The sequence below is a fragment of the Varroa jacobsoni genome, unplaced genomic scaffold (assembly GCF_002532875.2).
Source record: "Varroa jacobsoni isolate VJ856 unplaced genomic scaffold, vjacob_1.0 scaffold_788, whole genome shotgun sequence".
NCBI classification, from domain to species: domain Eukaryota; kingdom Metazoa; phylum Arthropoda; class Arachnida; order Mesostigmata; family Varroidae; genus Varroa; species Varroa jacobsoni.
In genome coordinates, this window is record NW_019213690.1 from 216,223 (window position 1) to 238,843 (window position 22,621).

General features: G+C 39.2%; 1 long non-coding RNA gene across 1 annotated transcript; it reads left to right on the forward strand.

Moving 5' to 3' along the window:
* The first annotated feature begins 3,508 nt into the window (after nt 1-3,508).
* LOC111263748 (uncharacterized) lies at nt 3,509-22,621 on the forward strand. Its single transcript, XR_002682419.2, has 4 exons — nt 3,509-5,095; nt 5,876-5,962; nt 18,461-18,614; nt 21,523-22,621. It is a non-coding gene; the product is annotated as an uncharacterized LOC111263748 (long non-coding RNA).

Here is a 22,621-nt window from a genome sequence, read left to right on the forward strand (position 1 = left end):
CACTTCTCATTCGATGTGTAGAGACAGCTACGGGTTTGTTCCGATTCTCGTTGCGGCACGATGATCTGCGGGCATCAATATGGCTGGCATTCCGCTAAAATCCAAAAGCTTGCCGCGTAGCTAAACGGCGCTACAGTTCGCGCCCGCTTTACTTCATCCGCTCAGTGACCACACGAAAGCATTTTTAGAGACAAACAGTAGTGATTTCGGATGGGGTCGCCCCTTTGATGACGAAACACCCCCGTAGCCTAGTGCAAGTATCTCTCATACCACATGCCCATCCCTTGACACAATCCGTATGCAATTTGCGCTGCCCGTAGCAACAATAGACATGGCGTCGTTTCAGAAACACCGACCACATCCGACCCCAATGGGTGACGCTGGCTGTTTAAACTTCTTGCGATTCCTTCAAGGGCTAGCTCTATCATATAAATTTTAAAAGCTGAACAGCGTGTTTGGCAAATAGGTTCGCTGCTAACTTTGCGCGTATCATCCTAAATTTAATCTTAAGTAATATGTGTGTAACAAGCAAAATTATGGGATACCTTTGCAATATGTCTTTAACGTTTTTTGCAGCTATACAGCGCAAAATGTGCGTTTTTCAAAAAGTGTTTTTGAATCCGATTTTCCGTCAGTATGAAACGAGGAACGAAAGCGACAATAGTGACCGCGTCTACCAAGACATATATACATGTTCGCATAAATTTAAGCCTGGCTACGATAAACTCCGTTGGTGTTGTTAGTTAGCAATATATGATACGCGTGCGTCCTATCGAGCCGTCGAACGCTGTCGCACAAGTTAGAGGTACGCCGGGGGCCTCCCATTCGCTCGCGAACCCCACAGCGAGCGTATACGTTAACGTCCAAGCCAAAGCCGAGAAAGGGCGGGGCGGGGGCGGGGGCGGGGGGAGGCGAACAGACCTGGGGAAGGAATATTCCCGCAAGAATGATATGGAAGAAGAGTCTCTGATAAGCTGTATACACAGTAGTGGCTCCAGCGTGAATACAGTTCGCAGCAAAAATAAGCGGCATTCACTAGCGCCACTCCCCTCAAAATTCCACATAACCACCGTAGATCACGACAGGCCCCACTTCAATAGCACTTCTCTTACTGTCTTCTAGCCAAGTTGTCCCACGATTTATCTTTAGATATACACCAAGTTACAACGTAGCCCTAACAGGCAAATACAGCCTGTGGTCGAGAAGATGCGCCTTCCGACAGTTACCTATGTTCACGCGATGAATTTGTATTCAGACCATTTCTGTCCTCTGCGGGCGAGTGAAAAAACTAACATAGCGTACCTTTCGCATAGCACAGTAATTGGTGTATTTGTTAATACATACTGATAGAGGTACCTCCATATTATGTGACGCATGTTGCAACGCTGGATATGTACCGAACCCGTGGCGAACCAAACACCTTCATCCACTATTTTTTAAGTAAACTATCTGCAAAAAACTTGTAATTTACAGCTTTTATTTAATTTGATAGTGTTAACAAATAAATAAGAATGTCCTTTTAAAAACTGCCGCGTTGACTATATTCAAAAACGGTAATTTTTCATATATATATATATATATATATATATATGCAGATATAAAAGAGACTCTCGACTACACGGAATATTGAAGATTAGCAATAATTTAGTTTTCACGGGCTAATTTGTTGAAAGCATAGTATTTTTTAGGAGCTTGAAGGTCGATGATTATGAAAACTCACTACTAATAAGATATATTCGGTTGGTAGAGTGAGGCTTTCAGCCATGCACTTCGTATCAATATTACGTATACACAAAATTAATTTTTTTTCAATCAGTTGTCTGAGGCAAACTTGCTCCAACGTTGGATTGGAACAAGAACGAGGAGGATCATTGGAAATCGAATCAGGTGTGTATAAGTGGAAACGAGTATGCCTATGAACAGGCAGATGTTAGTGATGTGTCGTGCTCTTCACACACACACCACAAAAGTGTGTTGGCAACAGTCACTTGGTATTCATGGTATATATTCCGTGTGTTTGAATCGACGATCTTAAAAACGGCTACAAAGATTATGGCTATCCATTATGGTGACAAAGCTTGGCTATGTGAAAAGAAAAAAAACATTTGCAATACGAAACCCATAGTTTATTTAAAATTTAACACCCGGAAAGCCATTGTAAACAATAAAATTGCTCGTGCCAGATCTCTCCAAGTATTTGTTCAATATTTAATACAAATTGTGTCACCCACATACACGTTTAGTTATGACAAATTAAGAAAAATCATATTTATGAATTATTGTCATCGGTAGGTGTACATGTAATAATTGTTAAAGGGTGAGTTGTTCAATAATGCCCGATAAATTGAGCCTTGCCATTATAGTTATTACCACAGATATTCTCGGAAAGAAAAAAGAGAAAAGAAAGAAACTACGGCACGAGAATCTTGCTAACTCTTTGTAAACGAAAGTTGGTTAGAGTCACATTAGATGAGACAAAATAGCGAATGATGCATATCGAACAGCCTGCTTTTTCTGGTTTGCTTGTATAGAGATCGACTAGTGAGGGTGAGCAGCAAGTAAGCTACACAAAAAACGATCGATCATCCAATAGGACCTTCTGGTTCTGTACATAGGTTATATATAATTTGTTGCATAAAACCTTGAGGTTAAAAACTCTATTTCAGGGGTAAACCATAGATTGCGAGAGATACCTATCGGGTGGCTATGACAGCTCGCTTGTGTTATTAAAAAGGCAAATTGTCTAATTGCTATGGCTTGTTTCAATAGGTAACTAATGGGCGTCGTAGAACTTATTTCGTCAAGTGGAATTCAGACGTTGACATCCCCCAGATATTCAGAGAGTACTAGTCCTAATACTTCGTTCCAAGAATTAGACGAGGCTACTCAACTGAAACTACAACTAAATTGTCTCATGGTTAGTTTCAAATGGCTAGTGATGCGCGTTTTGTGAAATTTTTTAAAAACATTATTGCTTCGGTACTCGATATACACACATTAAGCAATTTTGCATATTTTAACCAAACAAACAAGGCTGATTATTGTCTTGTGGCTACACCATTGTCAATTCTAGTTAACGAAGGCCGACGCAATCACTGTCTTTCGTTCTTGAGTGCTTAATGCCCCTTGTCGCTGATGGCTCCGTTTTCTCTACTAGTCGACTGAGAAATCGTTGGATGAACCAAGAGGACAAGCCATCGTAACAGTAACTAAGTTGTTGGGCTGACTGTGGGTTTGTGAACGAACGATAGATGTTGCCATATCTAAACCCGTGAACCGGCCACAGTAGTGTAACTGGCATTTAATGCTGCTAACCAGATGCTGTGTTCCTCTATAGAGTAGACGGACCATGATAAGATGCAAGAGATCCATCGGTACATCTGCATCGTAAGACGCTTCATATTGGCTTAAGCTTCTTAGTAATCGATAATAAAATAAAAAAAAAGTGAAACTAATGAGATCATGGTTTGTATGGGACTACGAGCCTTAGTACTTTACGTTTCTCGGTTGTATCTTTTTTCAGCTGAACGACACGAATGTGAATGCCATATTCAATTCTATAAAAATGTATGTATCATGCAGATGGCGCCAGGAGAAAGAAGAATAACATAATTAAAAGAAATACGTTTTTAAGTTCATTGTATATTTTGTTTGTTGATCCATCAACCAACGGTACGATCTCCCTTTAGCTCACCGCGGATGATAGAAGTGTTAAGCTCCAACCATTTGCTCGGCACCAGCACCGCCGATCGAAGTTCAACCACCGACTGAATTGTCGCTATCGTGGCGGTAGACCTGCCATTATTCCACGAAAGAGAACATCATAAGGGACGTAATAGTGACGGCCATGTTCAAATATTCATCGGCCATCAAACTAGAATGCGATCGTATGATACCAGTATATCATATGTTTGGTGCAATTGGTGCCAAGTGAAACTAAGCATAGTTCGTATCGTGGATGCTATCAGAAAGTACAAACAGTACTGTAGAATTAACCTATCTAAAAGAATACCTGATAGCACGGTACCTGTGTGAGGATCAATGGAGCCTCAGTTTGAAGCCAAACAGATGCTTTTAACTGCAGTGGTCTCATAGCTGGCGTAATCGTGCTAGTGGCAGTGGCATATTGTTCATTATATAAACCCGTTTTGAAGTCTATGAGTTATTATTTATCGAGTTTCGTGTCCGGTATCGCCCTTTCGCGTTCCATCAGACGACTGGCTCCCAGTACGGAACGAAGTATGTCTGTCCCGGGTTCGAACCAATGCCACAACGTGTTCACAAGGCAAATGCATTACCCCATTAATCTATCACATATGTTGTATATGTGATATATTACGTATTGTATTATATGTTATATATTGTTGTTATAGATATGTTATGGTACCTAACGCTCGCAAACGACTTAACCAGTGGCTCAAATCTAAATTTATCTAAATAATATTACAGACTGTGATTACTGATAACTCAGGAGTAAGGCAGTTCATACTCTGCCAAATGCGTCGGAGATGAGATTAAAGCAACTTCTTTATGAAAAGTAGTCCACTGTCCCGTGCAATGATCGACTGAAACAATAACATTACCTAACAAAGACTAACATCAGAAAATTGCATCAAGTACAATTTTGGTTTCGTTGATACATATTGATACGTAAACCGGGAACAGTTTCGCTAGATACCTATTTTATATAAAAAAAAAAAAAATAAATAAAAAGAAGTATTTAAATTGGGGCAAACTTTGGCGGGCTATTTGTTGCTATGGCTTGTTTTGGCGGACTATGTTTTCTGCTTAGTAGAAAATCAGTTCTGTTTAGAACTCTCACTAACAGACTCATCATAGAAAAAGTACTGGTTTATCTTTGTAATTTAAGCAAAGATGAGGTATCATCCATTCTCATCGTGCTGGACGTAGCGTTAACAGAATTGAAAACGTTCGCTTTTGTTCAAAATTGGTAGACTACGTGATCACGGGCTCTTGTGTGGCTTCTGAAAACGATTTACATAAGTCGAACCGAAACAAAAAAAAAACACTTGGATCTTTAATACGGATATGAGAGTATCAGTTGTAAATTGTGTCATCTAGATAATCTCCCACGGTTAGTCTCATCGAGACTCAATAGCCGTTTTGAATGTTTGCATTTTTTGGGTTCTCGGTCTGCTGTTAACCTAAGATTTAATTCCGCTTGTATATACTAAATTTAAGCGGCACTTCAATGAATGTACACCTATCGACATCACTTAACGCACGATTATTACTATGAAATTATTTGCCACTTAAGAGGAATATTATGATAATGATTACTGGAAAAAAACTGAGATAAATATGAATTGTATTTAATTATAGTGACCATAAAGAATTTCACATGGCTAAAATATCTTTTCTTTTTTTCGAAATGACTCACCAAAATGTTTAAATGACCCCCGTTCCATGTATAAGTACGTACACATAAGTAAGATAATGTCTTCAGTGATTTACTAATTGATATTTGATCACGGGTGGCAAACTGCATGAGATTTATTAGGTTCGAGAAATAAGTTTTAAAGATTTCTGTTTTTGAAGGATTGTTTTCATTCAAAATACTAACTTTAGTACTACCCGTTTATAATATATCTGGATTTTTACGTATTCCGAATAAGCGAATATAGCAACAGACGGTATGCCGTGTGCGACTCAAACAGATAATTCTTATTAACACCTAAACTTTCGCAGCATGCATATAATAAAATATTTTGTTATATGTAGCTTTGAGCTAAAAATGCAGTGACTTCTTTATATATAAATTTCCGTTGACGACTAGATAAGGTAAGTGAGATATCATAAAAAAGACATATTAACCGATTTAATATCATGTTAATATCGGATTAATATCTTTTAGGTAAGTGACTATCGCTGGTTTGGCAAAACGGAGTCAGCAGCTGAGATTTGCTTCAAGAATGTCCTGAGTCGTCGTTGATAACCAATGGTAGGGAACCGCCTCCGATGAAGACGTTCACCAAATATGTGACACTCGTTCTGCTTAGAAAAGCCTCTTTGATAGCTGCTATACTTCAGAGGGCATAACATGAAAAATCTGATAATGATAATTTAGCAAACTGTCCAGCACGTGGCAAAGTTAGCTTGTTTGTAGATCCTCTCAAGGGTAAGTTCCGCTCGAAAGCAAGCCGCATGCCGCTTTTCAATGGCAGAGATTTCAAGTGGCGTTCTTGCTTTTTATTTTTACTACTTTTGTCAAAGCAATATTTAGCGTTTCAAATGTGCACAACGCTGTTGAGACTTCCGGATCGCTTTTGACAAAGACACATGATCTATTAGGCCTGTCTCGTTTATGAGTGGGTGGGTGATCTGCTTGAAAGTTACCGTGTCCGCCGTATCAGCTGGGCCGTTAACTGCGCTTCAGATGTGTTTGTGTTTAAGACGTCGGAGAAAATCCGGTGAAATCGATTATAAATAACAACGGCTTAATACTTATGTTATGAGTGATGTTTTTAAAAGTAATTATCATAATTTGTTTGGACTAATTAAGTATACTTGGTTAAGTGTTTTGGGACCACTCCACTCGATTAGGAACTGGTTTTCAAGGCCTTGAATAAAGCGCCTGTTTAAATAAACTATATTTCATTAAGTATATATATATACACATATATATGCTTCTGAAGGTTATTAACAACGCTACAATCTTATTTATGATCTTGCTAGTGAAATTTACAATTGGGGTTACTTAAGTTCGCTTGAAATAATTGTAAGTAGTTGGACTGATGCAGCGTTTACTGTCAGAAGTTAATGACACATTTCCAGCGATAGGCTCTAGAGATAAGTGTTAAATGGTTCACAAAATAATACGTAATACATGTCTTCCATTCTCATACCGGAATTTTGCAGTTTTAGTCGATGGGTCGCCCAGTCCATAACAAAACAAAAACCACTGGAGACTAAAGGAATCCAAGATCTTTAATGTTGACATGTTTTAAAGAGTGTATCATCAATTAAGGTCAAAGCTAATAGGCTCACTTGCCGCGTGCCCGTTCCGCGGCGAAATATTCTGATACGTCACTGGGCCTCTGGTTATCTTGATACGTATAAGAATATCCGAAGAAGGAAATTTAAGTTCGATACTTTTCTGGTACAGTGCGCACTTTCTGAAGCTTTTGGCTTACGGAAGTGGTGTGTTAAAATATATTAGTTTTCGCAAAATACTTCATATTCAAGATCTGGCTTCCTAAATATTTTAACTGGGTTGCTTTCAAAATATAGATTATAGTGTGAAGTGTAATAATATCAATATCTAAAAATCACGAATACCTCAAACAAATGCTCTATTCTACTGAAAATTGTACCAGTTGCTTCAGTGACCATAGCAACTTCTCCTTAAATTTTACTCCAAAACTTTTCGAATCAGGAAAAATGAGTGAGCTTGTCGCACCTATAGGGCAGTATTGACAATTGTTACCTTTTTTTTTTTTTTTAATGTTTTCGTAGACATCGCCGGTACAAGCAGTAGTATACCTAAAAAAAATACCTGTAATACCACTTTAAAGAGCAACTGCGATTGACAAAGATCTACCGAGTCTCGCGCATCTGTGTTCTAATGCGTGACCGCTAAAAGAGTAGGGCACTGTTCATGACCGCAAATAGCAATGCGATGAATGACCACTTCGATTTTGAAACTGGTTATGGACGCTAATCGGCAACCGTCTGAGGGTCTTGCCAAGTGACGTAATTGATGATGTTATTACATGCGTGATTATTCTAAGATCTGAGATGAAGGTGTTTTAAAACATTTTTGCAACTTTAACACAAGTTTTTAACATTTGTTTTCTTAAATTATTAGCAAACACTAGTGTCGTTACATAATTAATGAGTGTATTTTTAATCGACTGCGTCCTTGCGGTCTGAAAACTGATTCACCTGATGACAATATCACCATTGAAGGAATGTCGGTCAAATTCAAAAGCAATAACCATCTGGACCTCAAAAATAAACGAATTGAGCCTTCCCACAAAAAAACGGAAGGTGTATAAAGTACATCAAAATATATGATTTCAAATGGAGATATGGTGGAGGTAATGGGGTTGTACAGATGCAGCAGGGTAACGTCTGCGAACAACATCGAGAGAATTTCCATTCGGTAGGCTCTATGTGCTAAAAACATGCCTGGCGTTAACCCTAGACCCTCCCCACGACCAGCCATGGCTTTGGTCGATCGCGCAACAACCAGATGCGGTACAGTTGACTCACTGTTTATTTGAAGGCTCACAAAAACAAATGTAAAAAAAATCATAGGAAAAGGTCTGTGCTTTGAATGTATGTAGGTGCTATGGAGAACTTGGGGGTTGACAAGGCCGTTTAGAAGCTTGTACACCAAGGGGGGAGTCGCACCTGTACAAAATGTGTTACTATAGATTTGATCAAGCTTAACACAAATATATTCAACAAAATATCTAGGTATAATAAGTAGTATCTAGTTCAGAAAGGGCTGATCACGCTTCTAGTGCCAAAGGGCTGTACTGGTTTTTTGTAGTAGTAATGTTTTGGGTGCTGGTGTTTGAATGTAAAAGAACAGAATAGGGAAATTAGGGTAGCGAAGTTTTCCACCAGACAGACGTCCTAACACGTACGCTTAATAATCGCCTCTATGTTTCGATGCACGCGCTTGATTGATAGCGCGATTCAATCACATCGAAGCTAACTCTGGGGTATTGCCAACATGGCGTATACCAGCTAAGACAATGCACACCAAATATTTTGTTAGGGTGTACCAGTATAGGTATAAAGCCTGGCCGTATGATCTTGTTTTGCAAAGTGGAACGCTTCTCAAATCAATTACAGCTTTGCCTTTGACAACTTGTCTATATAAAGAATACAGTTAAATTGGATGAGCTTGATTACTCCGTCAAAACTCACGGTAGCAGAGCTAATATTTCCCTATCTCTAAAAGGTTACCGAATATCCTGCAAATGTCAAAGGGAAACCAACCAAATAAATATATTTAATCGGGCAACAATTTTCGTCATTATGACAGCAAAATATGATGAACAAGTGGCTCTGCATTAGGAGTTAACCTTTGCAAGGTTTCATCAGACAGGAGATTGTTGAGGCTAAGATAGAGGACAGACATTTTCTAGGCACTTCCGCATTTTCATGTGAAGGTGTGTAAGAGGATAAATAAAGCTGTGCTGGAAAGGGAAAGATTGAACTTGGTGTTTACCTTGTGCTTGGTTTCAGGTAGCTAGCAAACACATGTGCACATTAAACACAAATTGATTGATTAATATTTCTAAGAATGTGATAATAATTCAGCAAAAAGCCAAATTATGCAGTTCTGCGTCAACGCAGGGAAACGGGGAAGGCCGGAAAATCTGATTGCAGCGTTCTGTAGGTAGGATAACCTTTATGTAAGATGGTATCGACTTATATGACCGCATTGCTTACTTCACACGGAAGCAAAAATGCAAATGTAACCGGCTGATTTCAGATTTGCGTTATTCACGGTAGGAGAATTACGTCCAATCGGCGGCGTCTCTCTGTAACAGGCAGGCAATAAGTGTGCATAAACACATTCAACCCAGTTGAAATAAAATTAGGGGTGACTTTAGGTGACTTCTGACCTTACGCGTGTGATCACAAACAGTTGACGCTGTCTTCCGGAAAGAAAGCAGAAGAATTTTACGCGTAACTATGACAGTTCAAATGTTCCTTTTGAATCCGGTAAAATAAGGAGAATCATACCAATTCTTAAAAACGTATCACTCTAGTTGTTACAAGCAATCTCTTTGTTCGTTTTACTCTTAAACATTTAGTAGTGTTTTTTTACAAGCAATCTATCAACAAATGTATAAAACGTTAAATACACGTTTAACTTGGGGACACCAATTAGAAGAAATTCGAAGCTTTCTATCCTTTTAAACTCTCGAAGTTCTTATTCTGTATTCCATAGACGAGAGCAAAATAACATGGTAGAGTAATATGTCCAGTCTTCGTCGGGGTATGCTGTAATAGAAGCTAGCTAAATAGGAAGTGCCATTACGCCCAGGCTCGATTAGGGACTTGTACTCTTACTGACCTGCTAGTGCTGTGAAAAAAAGCTTTCGTAAGGAGAACAACTGTTTGTTTCTGTATATCGACATTAATCGGCAACAACAGTAGTATGCTAAATTCTAACTGATGCACATAGCACCAGTGTAGTAGTCTTCTAAACTAGGTAGTCAAGCAGAGATGAAACAACCTGTTTATTTTTTATAAAATCTTATTTGTATTCGAGATACAGTGAACGTGCGAAAAGTGTGAGCATACGTTATTCATTGTGCGAACTCACATATGCGATCATATGCGCTGAACCTGAGGACTTCGCCAAATACCCTATAAGCATGTCATGGCTGGTAAATACTAGAAAGACAGTATCACCTGTCAGGCGTTGCAATTCGTCCCGCCTTTGGCTCGACTTTCCCGCGTCGAGAAGATTTAAAAGGCAAATATTGCGAAAGATCATTATCTCCTTGCTGCGTCGTAACGGTACAACTGGTATCGGCAACTTGACCAGCATAAGTGGCAGAATTCAGTCAATCATGTCTCAGCCAACTTTCACCCTTCATCAGACACATCATAACCAGAAGTACAATTGTTAAAGTACGTACAGCTAATCGTCTTTAGCACTTCTAGCAGCGGTATTGTTGCTAATGGCGATAGCAATAACCGTGGCAACGATGATTAAAGGATGGCGGCGAGTTATCATCTCCAGCGACTCGAGGGGTGCATCGCCGTGACCAATAACACCTATCCTAAACCTGATTGACTATTGCAGCGGCAGTAACAATGATTAATAATCTAGTTGAAAAACAACAGTGCTGGCTGTTTTCGACTTCATCTATATCTGGCAGCGTTTTCTCGTATGAAAAAAAAGTGCAAAAGATGACACGATGATCGATTATTAATGCTCATTTTCATCGCACAATGCGCCTACACTAAAAACAACAAAAACGGCAGTAGCGTCAACGTTGGAACCGTCAAATTACAATGTTATTATCACATCTTAGGGACAACTGACGGCGCCATCGTTGGTCCGGGTTGCATTTATCATTTTCTCGCACGAACACGCGGTAAGACATGCCATTTTTCGTGCCTTTTCGATTCGAGGAGTTGCAAGTGCGAGGTAATGTCACACACAGCGCTGATTTAAATTGTCGGTCTACATGGAGCCAACATTCAGTTCTGGGGCTTTGACATGTCTGTGTGTTCCTGCCTGTCCGTGAGTAAGTTGCTATTTAAGGACTGGTGCTTTATTCGGATACTGTGATATAATTTAAGCGTCGCAAGTAAAAAGAAACGAAATTGCGAATAGTTTACGGGAAAGCTAATGGACTGATGTCAACTTGTTTGACTTGAGTCAAAGAGTTGCCCTTTGCAACCAGCTGCAATTAGCACCACTTACCTGGTCGAAGATAAGCAGACAAAGAAAGAAGGGTGATCCTTCCAGCACTGGTGTAGATAAACAATTAAAAGAAAGAAACGTTAATCGAGGGTGGTAAGCGACCCGGCAAACGTGGATGAATAACCAGCGAATTGCCAATGCTAACAGATATTTTATCCAAAAAGTCGTTTCTGAGACAAACGTTATACCGCACAACCTAATACATCACATCTTGCCACTTGCCAAAGCAAAGATTTATCCTAAAAACCCTAACTACGTTTTAAGACGACAATCAGAAAAGCCATAGTAATTAATATTGTTTAGGATTCGCCACATGTACGGTAGCGACCTGCATACTTGTGACTTAACGTTTGACAGGCAAATTTTATTGCTAAATGTCTTAGACCATCGAGTTAGGTGGTATATTAGACTACTGGCTCGAAACCCAGCTTCGGTGCAATAGGTTTCCAGCGACCGGTCCGTTTCATGTCATGCTTATGTATAGTAGTCAAGCGTGTGTTCTTATCTTTCCCTAGCACACCAGTTAAATGGGCAACCTGACCATCAACGAGAAGGAACTCGAACGGAAAAGGTTATTTTCGAGCAGTTTACTTGTCCATCTTGTTCAAGATGTTCGGCCACCCACATAAAGTCCTGAGAGGGTTTTGGAAGTATTGGACTAAGGATATAAGTCATATTCTTCACGTTCTTTTTCTTAAAGAAAGTGCCATAGTAGGACTAGGTTTAGGATCCTTCAGAACACTTTAATGCGCATTGCTATTCTACTGGGAACGGTCAGCTGGCACTACCTCTGCGTTGACATGATCGAAACGGTTGTATTATTTACAGAAATGATAATTTGTTGATAAGTTTTTTTTAAGATGCCCACCAATCTCCTATACTAGCAGAGAATTATCTTTATCTTGGTAAACAAGGCAGGTTACCCAATCGAGATTTATGCGGTTTAAGTCGTTTAAATAGTACTTATATATATATATATATATATATAAGTACTATTTAAACAACTAAGACAAATTTCTTGGAAAGCGTTTCAGATTGTGAATAGCATACAACAAATTGTTAAAATAGGTATTATTGAAAATTTAATAGATACCGATATTATCGTTAGCTAACGAAGTTGTGGAATAATAAATCATTTATATAGACTTCTACAAGAGTCAAAAGTTGTACATCTATATCGTTTCTCTCTTTTTGTCATTTTCGAACTCAAGATGGTTCTTTTTTTAGTTGGTTGTTTCTCATTTTTACGACGTTTGTGAAACTAGTGATCACACTAGTTTAGTGCTCGTTACATTTACATTAAAGCTATGACAAGATAAACGAGACTCTTTAAATGGCGACACCTGTTTCACTAAACGTAAAAATAACTACAACTTAAGTACGTATAGAAGGAACACACGATACTATGTACATATAATCTCGATTTAATATAATTTTCCACTAAATGGTGTTGATCAGAAGATGGTGTTAATTTATTGACAATTCCTGCGTGTTTACCGCAGCGAACAGCAATACTTCAAACAGCTAAAGCGAGTAGATATTTCCTTTCTAAGGAAGATCTTTTTCAACAAGTTCTGCTCACGGCTAAAGTATCTATCGGGATGGAATTGCTCACTTTAGGTTCTTATGCTAAACATAATCATGCAAAGTTAGAAAAATCTTAGTTTCTCTTTTATTTTACTGAACGCTCTTACAGGGCATTTCTGTGCTCTCTAGGTCCAGTCTCAACGGAACGAAGTGCCTCCAACGTTGCTCAGTGTACAGGGCATAGACTTGGAAATATCAGTTGATGTTTCAAGATGGAGATTTGGGAAGCAGGTTGAGTTTAGCTAAGTGGCAGAAAAGATATGGCCTGTAAGGAACGCCAAACCTATACACTATCCATATCGCCTCTGCTTTACAGTTTTCTTAGTTCAGGCCTAAACATAAGTCTATATTGAGTCTATTACGTAACAAATTCTCTGCACTGAGGCTGCTACCGTTGCTTACTCTGGAGAGTCTGCCAGCATAAGAAGTGGAGTTCCACTCGAAAGTATCTAGTGCGCGATAGGCCTCCAGTTCAGCTAGATATTCGGATCCGTTTTGATCCTTGTCCGATAAATCTAAAATAAACATGGTAGTTGTTGGCTGTAGATGCATACGTCGCTACGGTCGGCGAATTCATAGCTAGCTAAAGATGGTCGCGACGGCTTGTCAAATGAGCTTGACAGATACTGATCAGTACTATTGTCGTATGTGAAGCTAAAGTAAACGAGCAATTGAGCCGATGAACATTGAAGCCACAAAATGTACATTTATGATTTCCTTAGTGACCGTCGACAGGCTGAAAGATGAGCTTTTAGGCAAAGGTCAATTTTACATCTGTCCCATCCCTGCCACACGGTAGACATCGGCTCGCTTGACAATAGCAACAACAACTCGCGAACTCGAAGATGATACGGATCCATAATTGTAGAGATAGATGAGATGAAGAGAAGAATTTCGTGACATAATAGGCTGAGAAAGTAACCAATACGCTCTGAGGGCACAAAACGCGCGAGATGCTAACTGATTTAAATTGAAAACCATTTCATAAAAATGTGTGGCTTCTCTACTTAGTTGCTCTTACCCATTCAAATTGTATGTAGCAAACATGTCACAATGAACTGTATCGCTTGCTGGTTACACCTGTACGTAAGGTCTGAGGACAGTTTATTGATTGAAACCTAGCCTATATGTATAGGTTGATTGTAATTGAAGGATAGCACCAAACTACTTATCGTTTTGATATACAACTTCGACGCGAAAGTTACTGATTCACCTATATTGATTAGCAACCGCCTGTTTGTCAACGGCTCTGCCTATAAACACACACATGAGTATAATTCTGCAGATTTACTTGCAGGATTCATGCCGCGATGTTAAGCGTCACGTTTCAGCGTTCAGTATTATGTACATATATATATATATATATTGTGGTCTACCGTAGAGATCCTTCGGTGAGCCAGTCGAGCAGATTTGTAAGTCTGTCAAGACACCTCCAACATAATCATAAGCTAAGAAAAACTATGGACTTGTAGAACAATCTAGAGTTTAGAGGCCATGCTGTCGAATAACGGAGAGAAAAAACCACTTTCTGTATCTTCTATACTAGTAGAACAAACAAGGTCAGAGCATAAGCTCCCCTAATTTCGCACCCTGTCTCTTAAACTGCGCGACAATCTCACTGAAGATTATTTGTACGAAATGAAGAGGCATACAGGTGAAAAACGTTGCTTATCGAAACCCTGCGGCCATATTTGAAACATAAACAGTCAAAGCTCCGCTTCCGGTGACTTGATTTGATTTATGTTAGAGCTGATTCCGAGAATGTAAACATAAGACAAAATTTCTAGACTAGAACATAAGCGAATGTTAGATGATTGTCGCTGCGGTCTATTCTGTCGGATTTGTACGCTAGCTATAGTCATCTTTCAAAGAGATTAAAGCGGAAACAACCAAGCAAGGGCTTTGTTAAGGTCAAAAAAAGCTTGGCTGCCAACGGCCCAAAGAGGAAATCGACTGTTCTCCCGATTTCCGCAGTTAACTGTATTCATAGAAAAAAACAAGCGATACCCTCGGATTTCTTCCTTTCTACAAATGCCAGCCAGCTTTCGATCAGTAAAGAAATGTTCACTTGATCAGATGTATACGTATTACTGCTATGCAGTTACGTGTAATCCCTATTGAGAAGTTACCCTATTTATAAAGTGCACGTAATAGTGTTTAATAAAGACATACTCTCATGTAGTTTATACGACAATCATTTCGCATAAGTTGATTTCTCATAAGTTTTGGAGGAATTTCCACTTCACACTGCCACACTTCGACATATGGCTCAGCTCCCTTTCCACCTCTTATTGATTACTCAACGCTTAAATCTAACGCATTCAGCCTATGACCAGAATAAGGCTTTACCTAGTAAAAGAAAAGAATAGTAAACATGCATATAATTACTGAACCTGTAAGCTTGTCACCAAGGGCCCACATATTATACCCACTATTGGTCTAATGCAGTTTGACGGCCTTTTTCTCTCCACAGGCCACGTGCTCACAATGCCCACGTATGCAAAGAATAACAGTCACATTAATGAGCAATATTTATCAAGGTACTATTTGCAGTAAGTTTTTCGAACACCAGTAAAAAATCAACCAAGCTAGACGCATCCACTGCGTTCTTCACTGTTTGTCTATCAAACGAGCATCTTTTGATATTCAGTCCTACTCTCGCAGCTGTGTTAATTTGAGCGGGTGGAAATTAAACACTACGTATACACTTTCGAACCCTTCCGCATCGATAAGCCATCTAATGTAGCTTTTTCTTTTATATCGATGTTGTTCCTTGTTGTTTGTATGGGACCGTACTGAGTATTCTTTTGCCTCCATGACAACTATCTACTTCACCCTCGTAACCAGCTATTTATTTGCACAAATCAGATGCTGAATTTGACGAAGTAAAGTAGGTAATGCGTGAATTTTACTACTCACTTTTACGGGTTCTTTCATTTCCGGGTATTACAGTGGCAACTTGCTGGTCAGTAACCATCAAACTTTGTAGGAGAATGCTACAAGACTAAGCAAAACATGAAAGCGACAAATCTCCTTCCATTTGCCACAGTCTCGTAATGAGCCACAGAAGGCCAATCTGAACGCAATAAGCCATAATAAAAAAGACCACTTTAGATGCTCATTGATTTGGCGCGACATTTTTGTAGCTTTACAAGCCGCACACCCGACTTACAGTTGAGCCTCCGTAAACCCGAAAAATAAAGTTAACAATGAAATATCTGAGATATAACGTAGTCGTCATTATGGGTTCGCCGCTGTTGGCGGAGCCCATCCTTCGACTATAGACTTGGTCATCTCAAGGATTGGCTTGCTGCACCAAAGAGCTTTTTCTTTCTAATGAGTAACCGCTGCTCGTCTTGTGCGGAGGGTGACGATGAAAAAGGCCGATGAGAATTTCTCAGCAGGCACTAGCAAGAAGTATCTTCGTCCACTAATGTTGGCACATACCAGCTTCGATCAGGTTGTTTGGCTTAGTCTAGTACCCAGTGTTGAATATGAACGAGCATCTTTTATTGCTCTAGACGTCGGTTTTCTAGAAAAGATCAGAACGAAACTTTGATCAGATGTGAGCTGGCGGGCTCACTGAGATTGGCTTCTTCTGGTCGAACAAAACCAACGTAAGTTCAGTGGGACCCGTCAAAAGTAATAATCAATGGCTTGAATGTCGAGCGTAAAAAACGACTGTACTACTAACCTATTCGCCGAATAGAGAAAATTACCATTTGAGGTTGAGACTGGCTGTTTCACTGAGTTCATTTACATGGCGGAAATGTTGCTTGTATATCCGTGTAGGATAATACATCTTCTAGATCTACCTGATTCGAATTCAGTTATTCAAAATGCTCTAATAATGTCATTCTACTAGTTTAAAGAATTGTTGCCAGCTGAAGTCAATAAACGTTGAACGAATGAGTACGAGACATTGCAATGAAAGCAAGACGGATTTTGCCACGCTATTAAGTGGTTGAGTCTTACTCATCGAGTCACAGGGAAATCCATTGATTTGTTCGGTAACCTTTGCTTACTCCAATTTTACGGTTTTCAGCAAAATTTAACAAAAGCTACGAAGAAATTGTGTTGAAATTCTAGTTTTTGCGTTCTGGTTTCTTGTCAAGAACAATTCGATCCTTTAACTCAGAAACTGGAAAGCTCTAAATATAATAGAAAAATGGTCAGCTACTCTATCTACTATTTCGAATAACACTAACGAATCATAATTGTAATAAACGTTTCTTATGGCTAATGTACGATACACTTCCATAGAGCCTTAGATCTATGTAGGAAAAACACTCAAAATCGATTATGTTTCAAAGCTTCAATCGTTCCAGAGAAAGCAGGGAATAAAAATAACATTGTAACATTTTAGCGCTGTCAGTTTGATTTTGTCCACCTGCGATATAAACGGCAAAGGTTATGTTTGAAATAAAAATCGTAAAACATATAGGTAAGGCGCAGTTGTTTAGACACAAATTGTCAAATCATTATCGGCCACTCTTTTCACAAACTTTCACAAGTTGGAGAGGATAGTGTGTGCAGATGTTCCACTGTAAAAATTCTAAATACATCTACATAGAACGAAAGTACTTTAGGGCAATCGGTAAGAGATGTTCTCTTTTTCTGCGCGATCGACCATTTTACTGTCGCGGTTTTAATTAGAACCAACTATGCATCAGAGTTACCGATATCCCACTAACGTAAAGGCATAGAGGCTTCACAGCATTTGTAGTGGTCAGATTGCTTTTTTAAAACTCCAAATAGATACACCATATTTAAAAAATTATGAGTTCCTAAAAACGTCTGCTTTTTTTAAACGTTAGGCGTTCACGTCATCCTTGTAAGTCGGATAATGATTTTTATCTGAGTATTGGTGATTTGATTGTCGGTACTAACTTTTCGAGCCTATCTAGAGTTTGGATAATTATAATAATAACCCTACAAGTTGACAAGTTGGCTCTGTATAATTAGCCACTGTCAGCCGTGAATTTGATTTGGCACGTAAATGGAGGTTATTTATATGCTAATTGTTCATATATTATAAAATGTTAAAAAAAAAACTGATGCACGTCTTAGCTTCACCGGAGGAGCAATATTCGGTCTAGGCAAGCATCATTCAGTTATAATTTCAACTTACACATATCTGATTTGTTCGAGAACCATCTGACTCCGAAGCGTACATTCTATTGCACCCAATGCTTGGTAAATTCAGTTGCGACTCGAATATTTTGTCTTTAGATAAGTCATCTGCGTATGTTGTCTATATCATTTTATCTATCTAACCTCCTTTTCCTTACAAGCACGTAAGCATGTGCACGTTTGCGGGTACGAGCCGAAATATTACAAGAACTACAGCTACTGTTTGCTACCGCTCGAAAGCTTAAAGGGAGGATTTTTGCGTTTGAATCGATCCGGATAAACTAATGCCCAACTCGGTATACTTGGTGCTTTCAGCTCTGCGGCACGGGTGCATAAGTACGATTGGATCAAGCTGAGAAGAGACTGTTTTTGTTCTGCTTTTTCTACGTCACGGCTTCTCGTAGTCGCTGTTCATCACGAACAGATTCGCCGGACGGTAGAAGAAACGAAGGAATGCGCTGGTTGCCAGGTTAGACGACCCACTCGATTCTGTATAGCGTTTAGCTTGCTAGGATCTGTTTCTTGGGTTAGGCGCAGGCTAGGGTGAATGGGTCAGAGGGAGTCTTGTAGGGAACAGGAAGGAACGCTTCGGCGTTTCGCGAAAACTGGGACGGTTTTGGCCGCGGCTCAACAGGGCTTTGGCTGATAATAGAAAACGAACGAAGGAGAAAAGATGCCTATAGAGCACAATATTCCTCGCAAGCGCGGTCGTATTTAAGAGAAGACGAGAAAAGATGAAACGAATGCCACCACTGGCCGAATAACAGTACAGTCAGGAGCATTTTGAAGTAGGTTTCGACACTTTGACTATTTATGTTCAGAATGCGCCATCAGACAGCTGAGGTGGTTTTGTTTCGGAAAAAAACACTTTCAACAATTGCAATAACAAAATGTGTGACATGATGAAACTGACTGCACCTACTAAACTCATTTAAAAATCGTTTAACCATATTGGAGCAAATTTTTTGCTTGCTTTGTTAAAACTTACTGGTTTAGCGTTTGGCAGGTTGTGAAATCAGCGACGACACTTTCAGTCATTGATTCATTCATTATAGGTTTAGTGGCGCTAACAGGTCTTTCCTTTATGTATTACTGGTAAAAATTGTAGTTCAACGCTCATACTCAGCAGGTGTATCCGAACGATAAAGAAAGTATGCTAAAATTAAGTTTTATGATTTACACTAATAAAGTAGCCCTTTAGTACTGTTTAATACATAAAAATAAACACCTCTGAATAAACGGCAACTCTAACAAAAGAGTTTATCGATGTCTGAAGAGTCAAGTGAGGCCTCCTAAAGCACCGAGCTTGTAGACAGACGCATGGATTTCATCATGTAGCATGTGACAGAGGAATTTGTTTCAAAAGACAGGCTTTACTGTTAATTCTTATTGTTGGCGTCCACTATCTCTTTCTAAGCAGCTTGAGAAAGGTCTTCCTTGACCTCAAGCAAATGTTCAGATTTGATAGCTTTCAGCTATTTTGCAAGACAAGTCCGTTTAGAAAGACATTTTGCTGTCGTGTCTGAGAACGATCTCCACCAATGGCCGGCAGCAGAAGACAGTTAGCATTAATGATCGACGACGATCGTTGATATATAGCGAATGACGAGCATCGTCCTCTTCAGCTTCAAATTCATTAAACGCCCAAAGCAACTGTTCAATTATACCGCGTCACAGCATATTTCCCTACGATGGAATTTCCGTCTTTATATAATAATAGATCTTAAAAGCCTATCAATCCGTCGCCGCAATGCTTCAGACCAAACTAATATAGCCCATATCCAAAGCATACATTTAAAACATTCCAGTATTCTAAATACAAACGTTTGCTGTTCTAATATAAGCAAGTTTGCGTTAAACCATGAGCTCTATCAAAAAAAAAAAAAAAAAAAAAAAACCGATGGAGGCTAGCCTAGTAATAAGGCATTTATACCATTATGATTATTATTACTAGTTAATAGATTTATATGGTTGGATTTACCTCAAAACATTAACCGTAACAGTTCCAGCACAGGTTCCTACTCAATGTAGAGAAGTATGTGAATAGATAAACAAGGAAAAAAAATGATGTAGAAGCCTTTCGCTAGCGGCTACCGTAAAGAAACCATTTCACAGCTCAAAAAGCAGTAATTACGGAAGAGACGTTCTGAGGAAACTGTTATATCACACATAGCAATAGTTGAAACGGCAGTTTCTTGACGTTTACGTTAATGTCTATAGAGTATGGATAAAGTGCGCAGTAGCTAAATGCGGCGTCAAGTGCTCAAGTGCATAGTATAGAGACCACTCTCGAGCGTTTTTTTTTAAACGATCAAGATGCCCCTAAGTATTAACAAAAACTGCCCAAAATAACACACTATACGAGCCCACAAAAAGTGTTCTTTGAGCACATCTTTCTTGTTTAGCCTGAACGCGACTTAATTGAGGGTCAAGGAGATCATATAACGACTGGCAGTTTTTTTTTCTTTTTGTAATATATTAAGCTGAAACAACAAACGGCTACTTGAAAAGCTCGCAATATTTGTACATATTCCACTGTGCACTACCTGGCTAAATCGAATTATACCTTAAAAAATACATCCGTTTTAATCGCTATAACAAGAACCGTAATTACGTCCCTTTAGCTAGCCAGATATAACTAGTAGCCACGCCTGCTGTCGGCCATGCAGCCACTATTGACCAGAGCCGGAGCTGTCGCCATTCTCTACTCAGTGCTCTACATCACCTCGTATCGATGTCTGTATTACAACATGTTGAGCCGCCGAAGCTATTGTCACGCTTTTTACTCGCACCTCCTCCTCCTCCTCCTCCTCGTAAGTCATGCTTTATCGGCTCCTTCCGAATTGACCGTTAGGAAAGGAGTGGGCCAAAAGTACGCGCGGATGGCAACGCGTCGCCAACAACCAGTCAGCCTGAGCGACTAGACCGATAAAACACCGCTAAAATTAACGCAGACGTTAACGAAGGAACTCGTACATACTCGGGCTAAATATTCGCCAAGTACTACGACAAAAATATCCGGCTAGTGGCTTGATAGGAAGATGGAAGTCACAAGTTCAATCTTTAATAGCAGTTACTATTATATTTGCTAACTTTAACAGTTTTTATTAGACATCTTATTGGTTTATTAATTTCTATTAGAATCTTAATACTACACTGTTTAAATAGTTGATTTAGTCTAATTTTTATATTACTAAATTTAAAAATGTTATTAACTTGACACTTGTTGATTATTTTGTGTCGAGCGTCAACCGCCGATGGTGTCGCTGTGCACAGATTTGTGGCATTGATCGAGTTTCATTTATGCTTATGTACGTGAGCCTTAATTCTGATTTCCTCTTTGTGTTACTGTTGTTTTTTGAAAACGTTGTCGGCAGCCTGATAGCTTTGCATCCTCTTCGCCGATGAGTGATGGCGTGACGTCACCAAACAAACAACGCCGTATGTCTCAGGAAAAACTCGCTTCGTAGAATGTGTTCACACGTTCCGAACTCGCTTTTATTATAGCCTAGCGCACCGTCCCTGCAGCTATCATCAGTGATATTAGTAAGCGCAAGGACACACCGATTAGGAGTGGTTTCGTCCTTGAGCATACCCAAAAAGTAACAAACGGCTACTCAATTAGTATGTATCTAATAACAGCAAGGATGTTATGGATGCTATATATTGTAGTTAGCAAGTCCCAGCACGCATTTTAGCTGATTTTAATCTTTGTCCCAGGTTGATTTCGACTCTCCTCTTATAAAGTTTTTGAACGACCTTTTCTTGGCAAGATTTACGTCTTAGGTGTTGATTTCCTTGATTATTAAGGGTCATATTTACGATTCTATTAGGATGCGACACTATACCAAATCGAATGTTTGCTTAGGTGACAAAAATTACCTCTAGGAGCTTGAACATTTTTCATCGTCCAGAAAGAACGAGAAATCACTTGAAGGGGACATCGACAAGGCAACTCTTTTTATGCCATGTACAGTCGTTAGCATCAACGTCGTAGACCTTTGCAAGATTGGGACACATTATAGATTTCAGATAATTTCATTATAGATTGAAAATTGAATCAGTTTTCGCCAAATAAAAACGACAGCACTTCAGATTGAAGGCAAAGTCGTTTACTATTAGTCAGCTGCTCATCGATGACGAATCCCATGATATGCCCTTCACATTGCGTAGAATTCGAGAACAGTAGCGTAATCACATGGCCTAGCTCGAATTGTCTCTAAAGCAGTACCTTTCATTTTCGCTTAACACCATTTCAATCGAGAGGCTACCTCCATTAAATATACCGACATAGGAAATAGACTTGTAACATGACTGATAGCATGTTTTGAGATGAACGGACCAAAAGTGAAGCATAACAATACGGATGGTTCAAGAGCCACCTAGCAGAATCACGCGTTTAACTCAATAACGTTACATGCAATTTACTACTATAAATTACTAATTGAACAGTTAATAAATGTCACCCTGTAATAA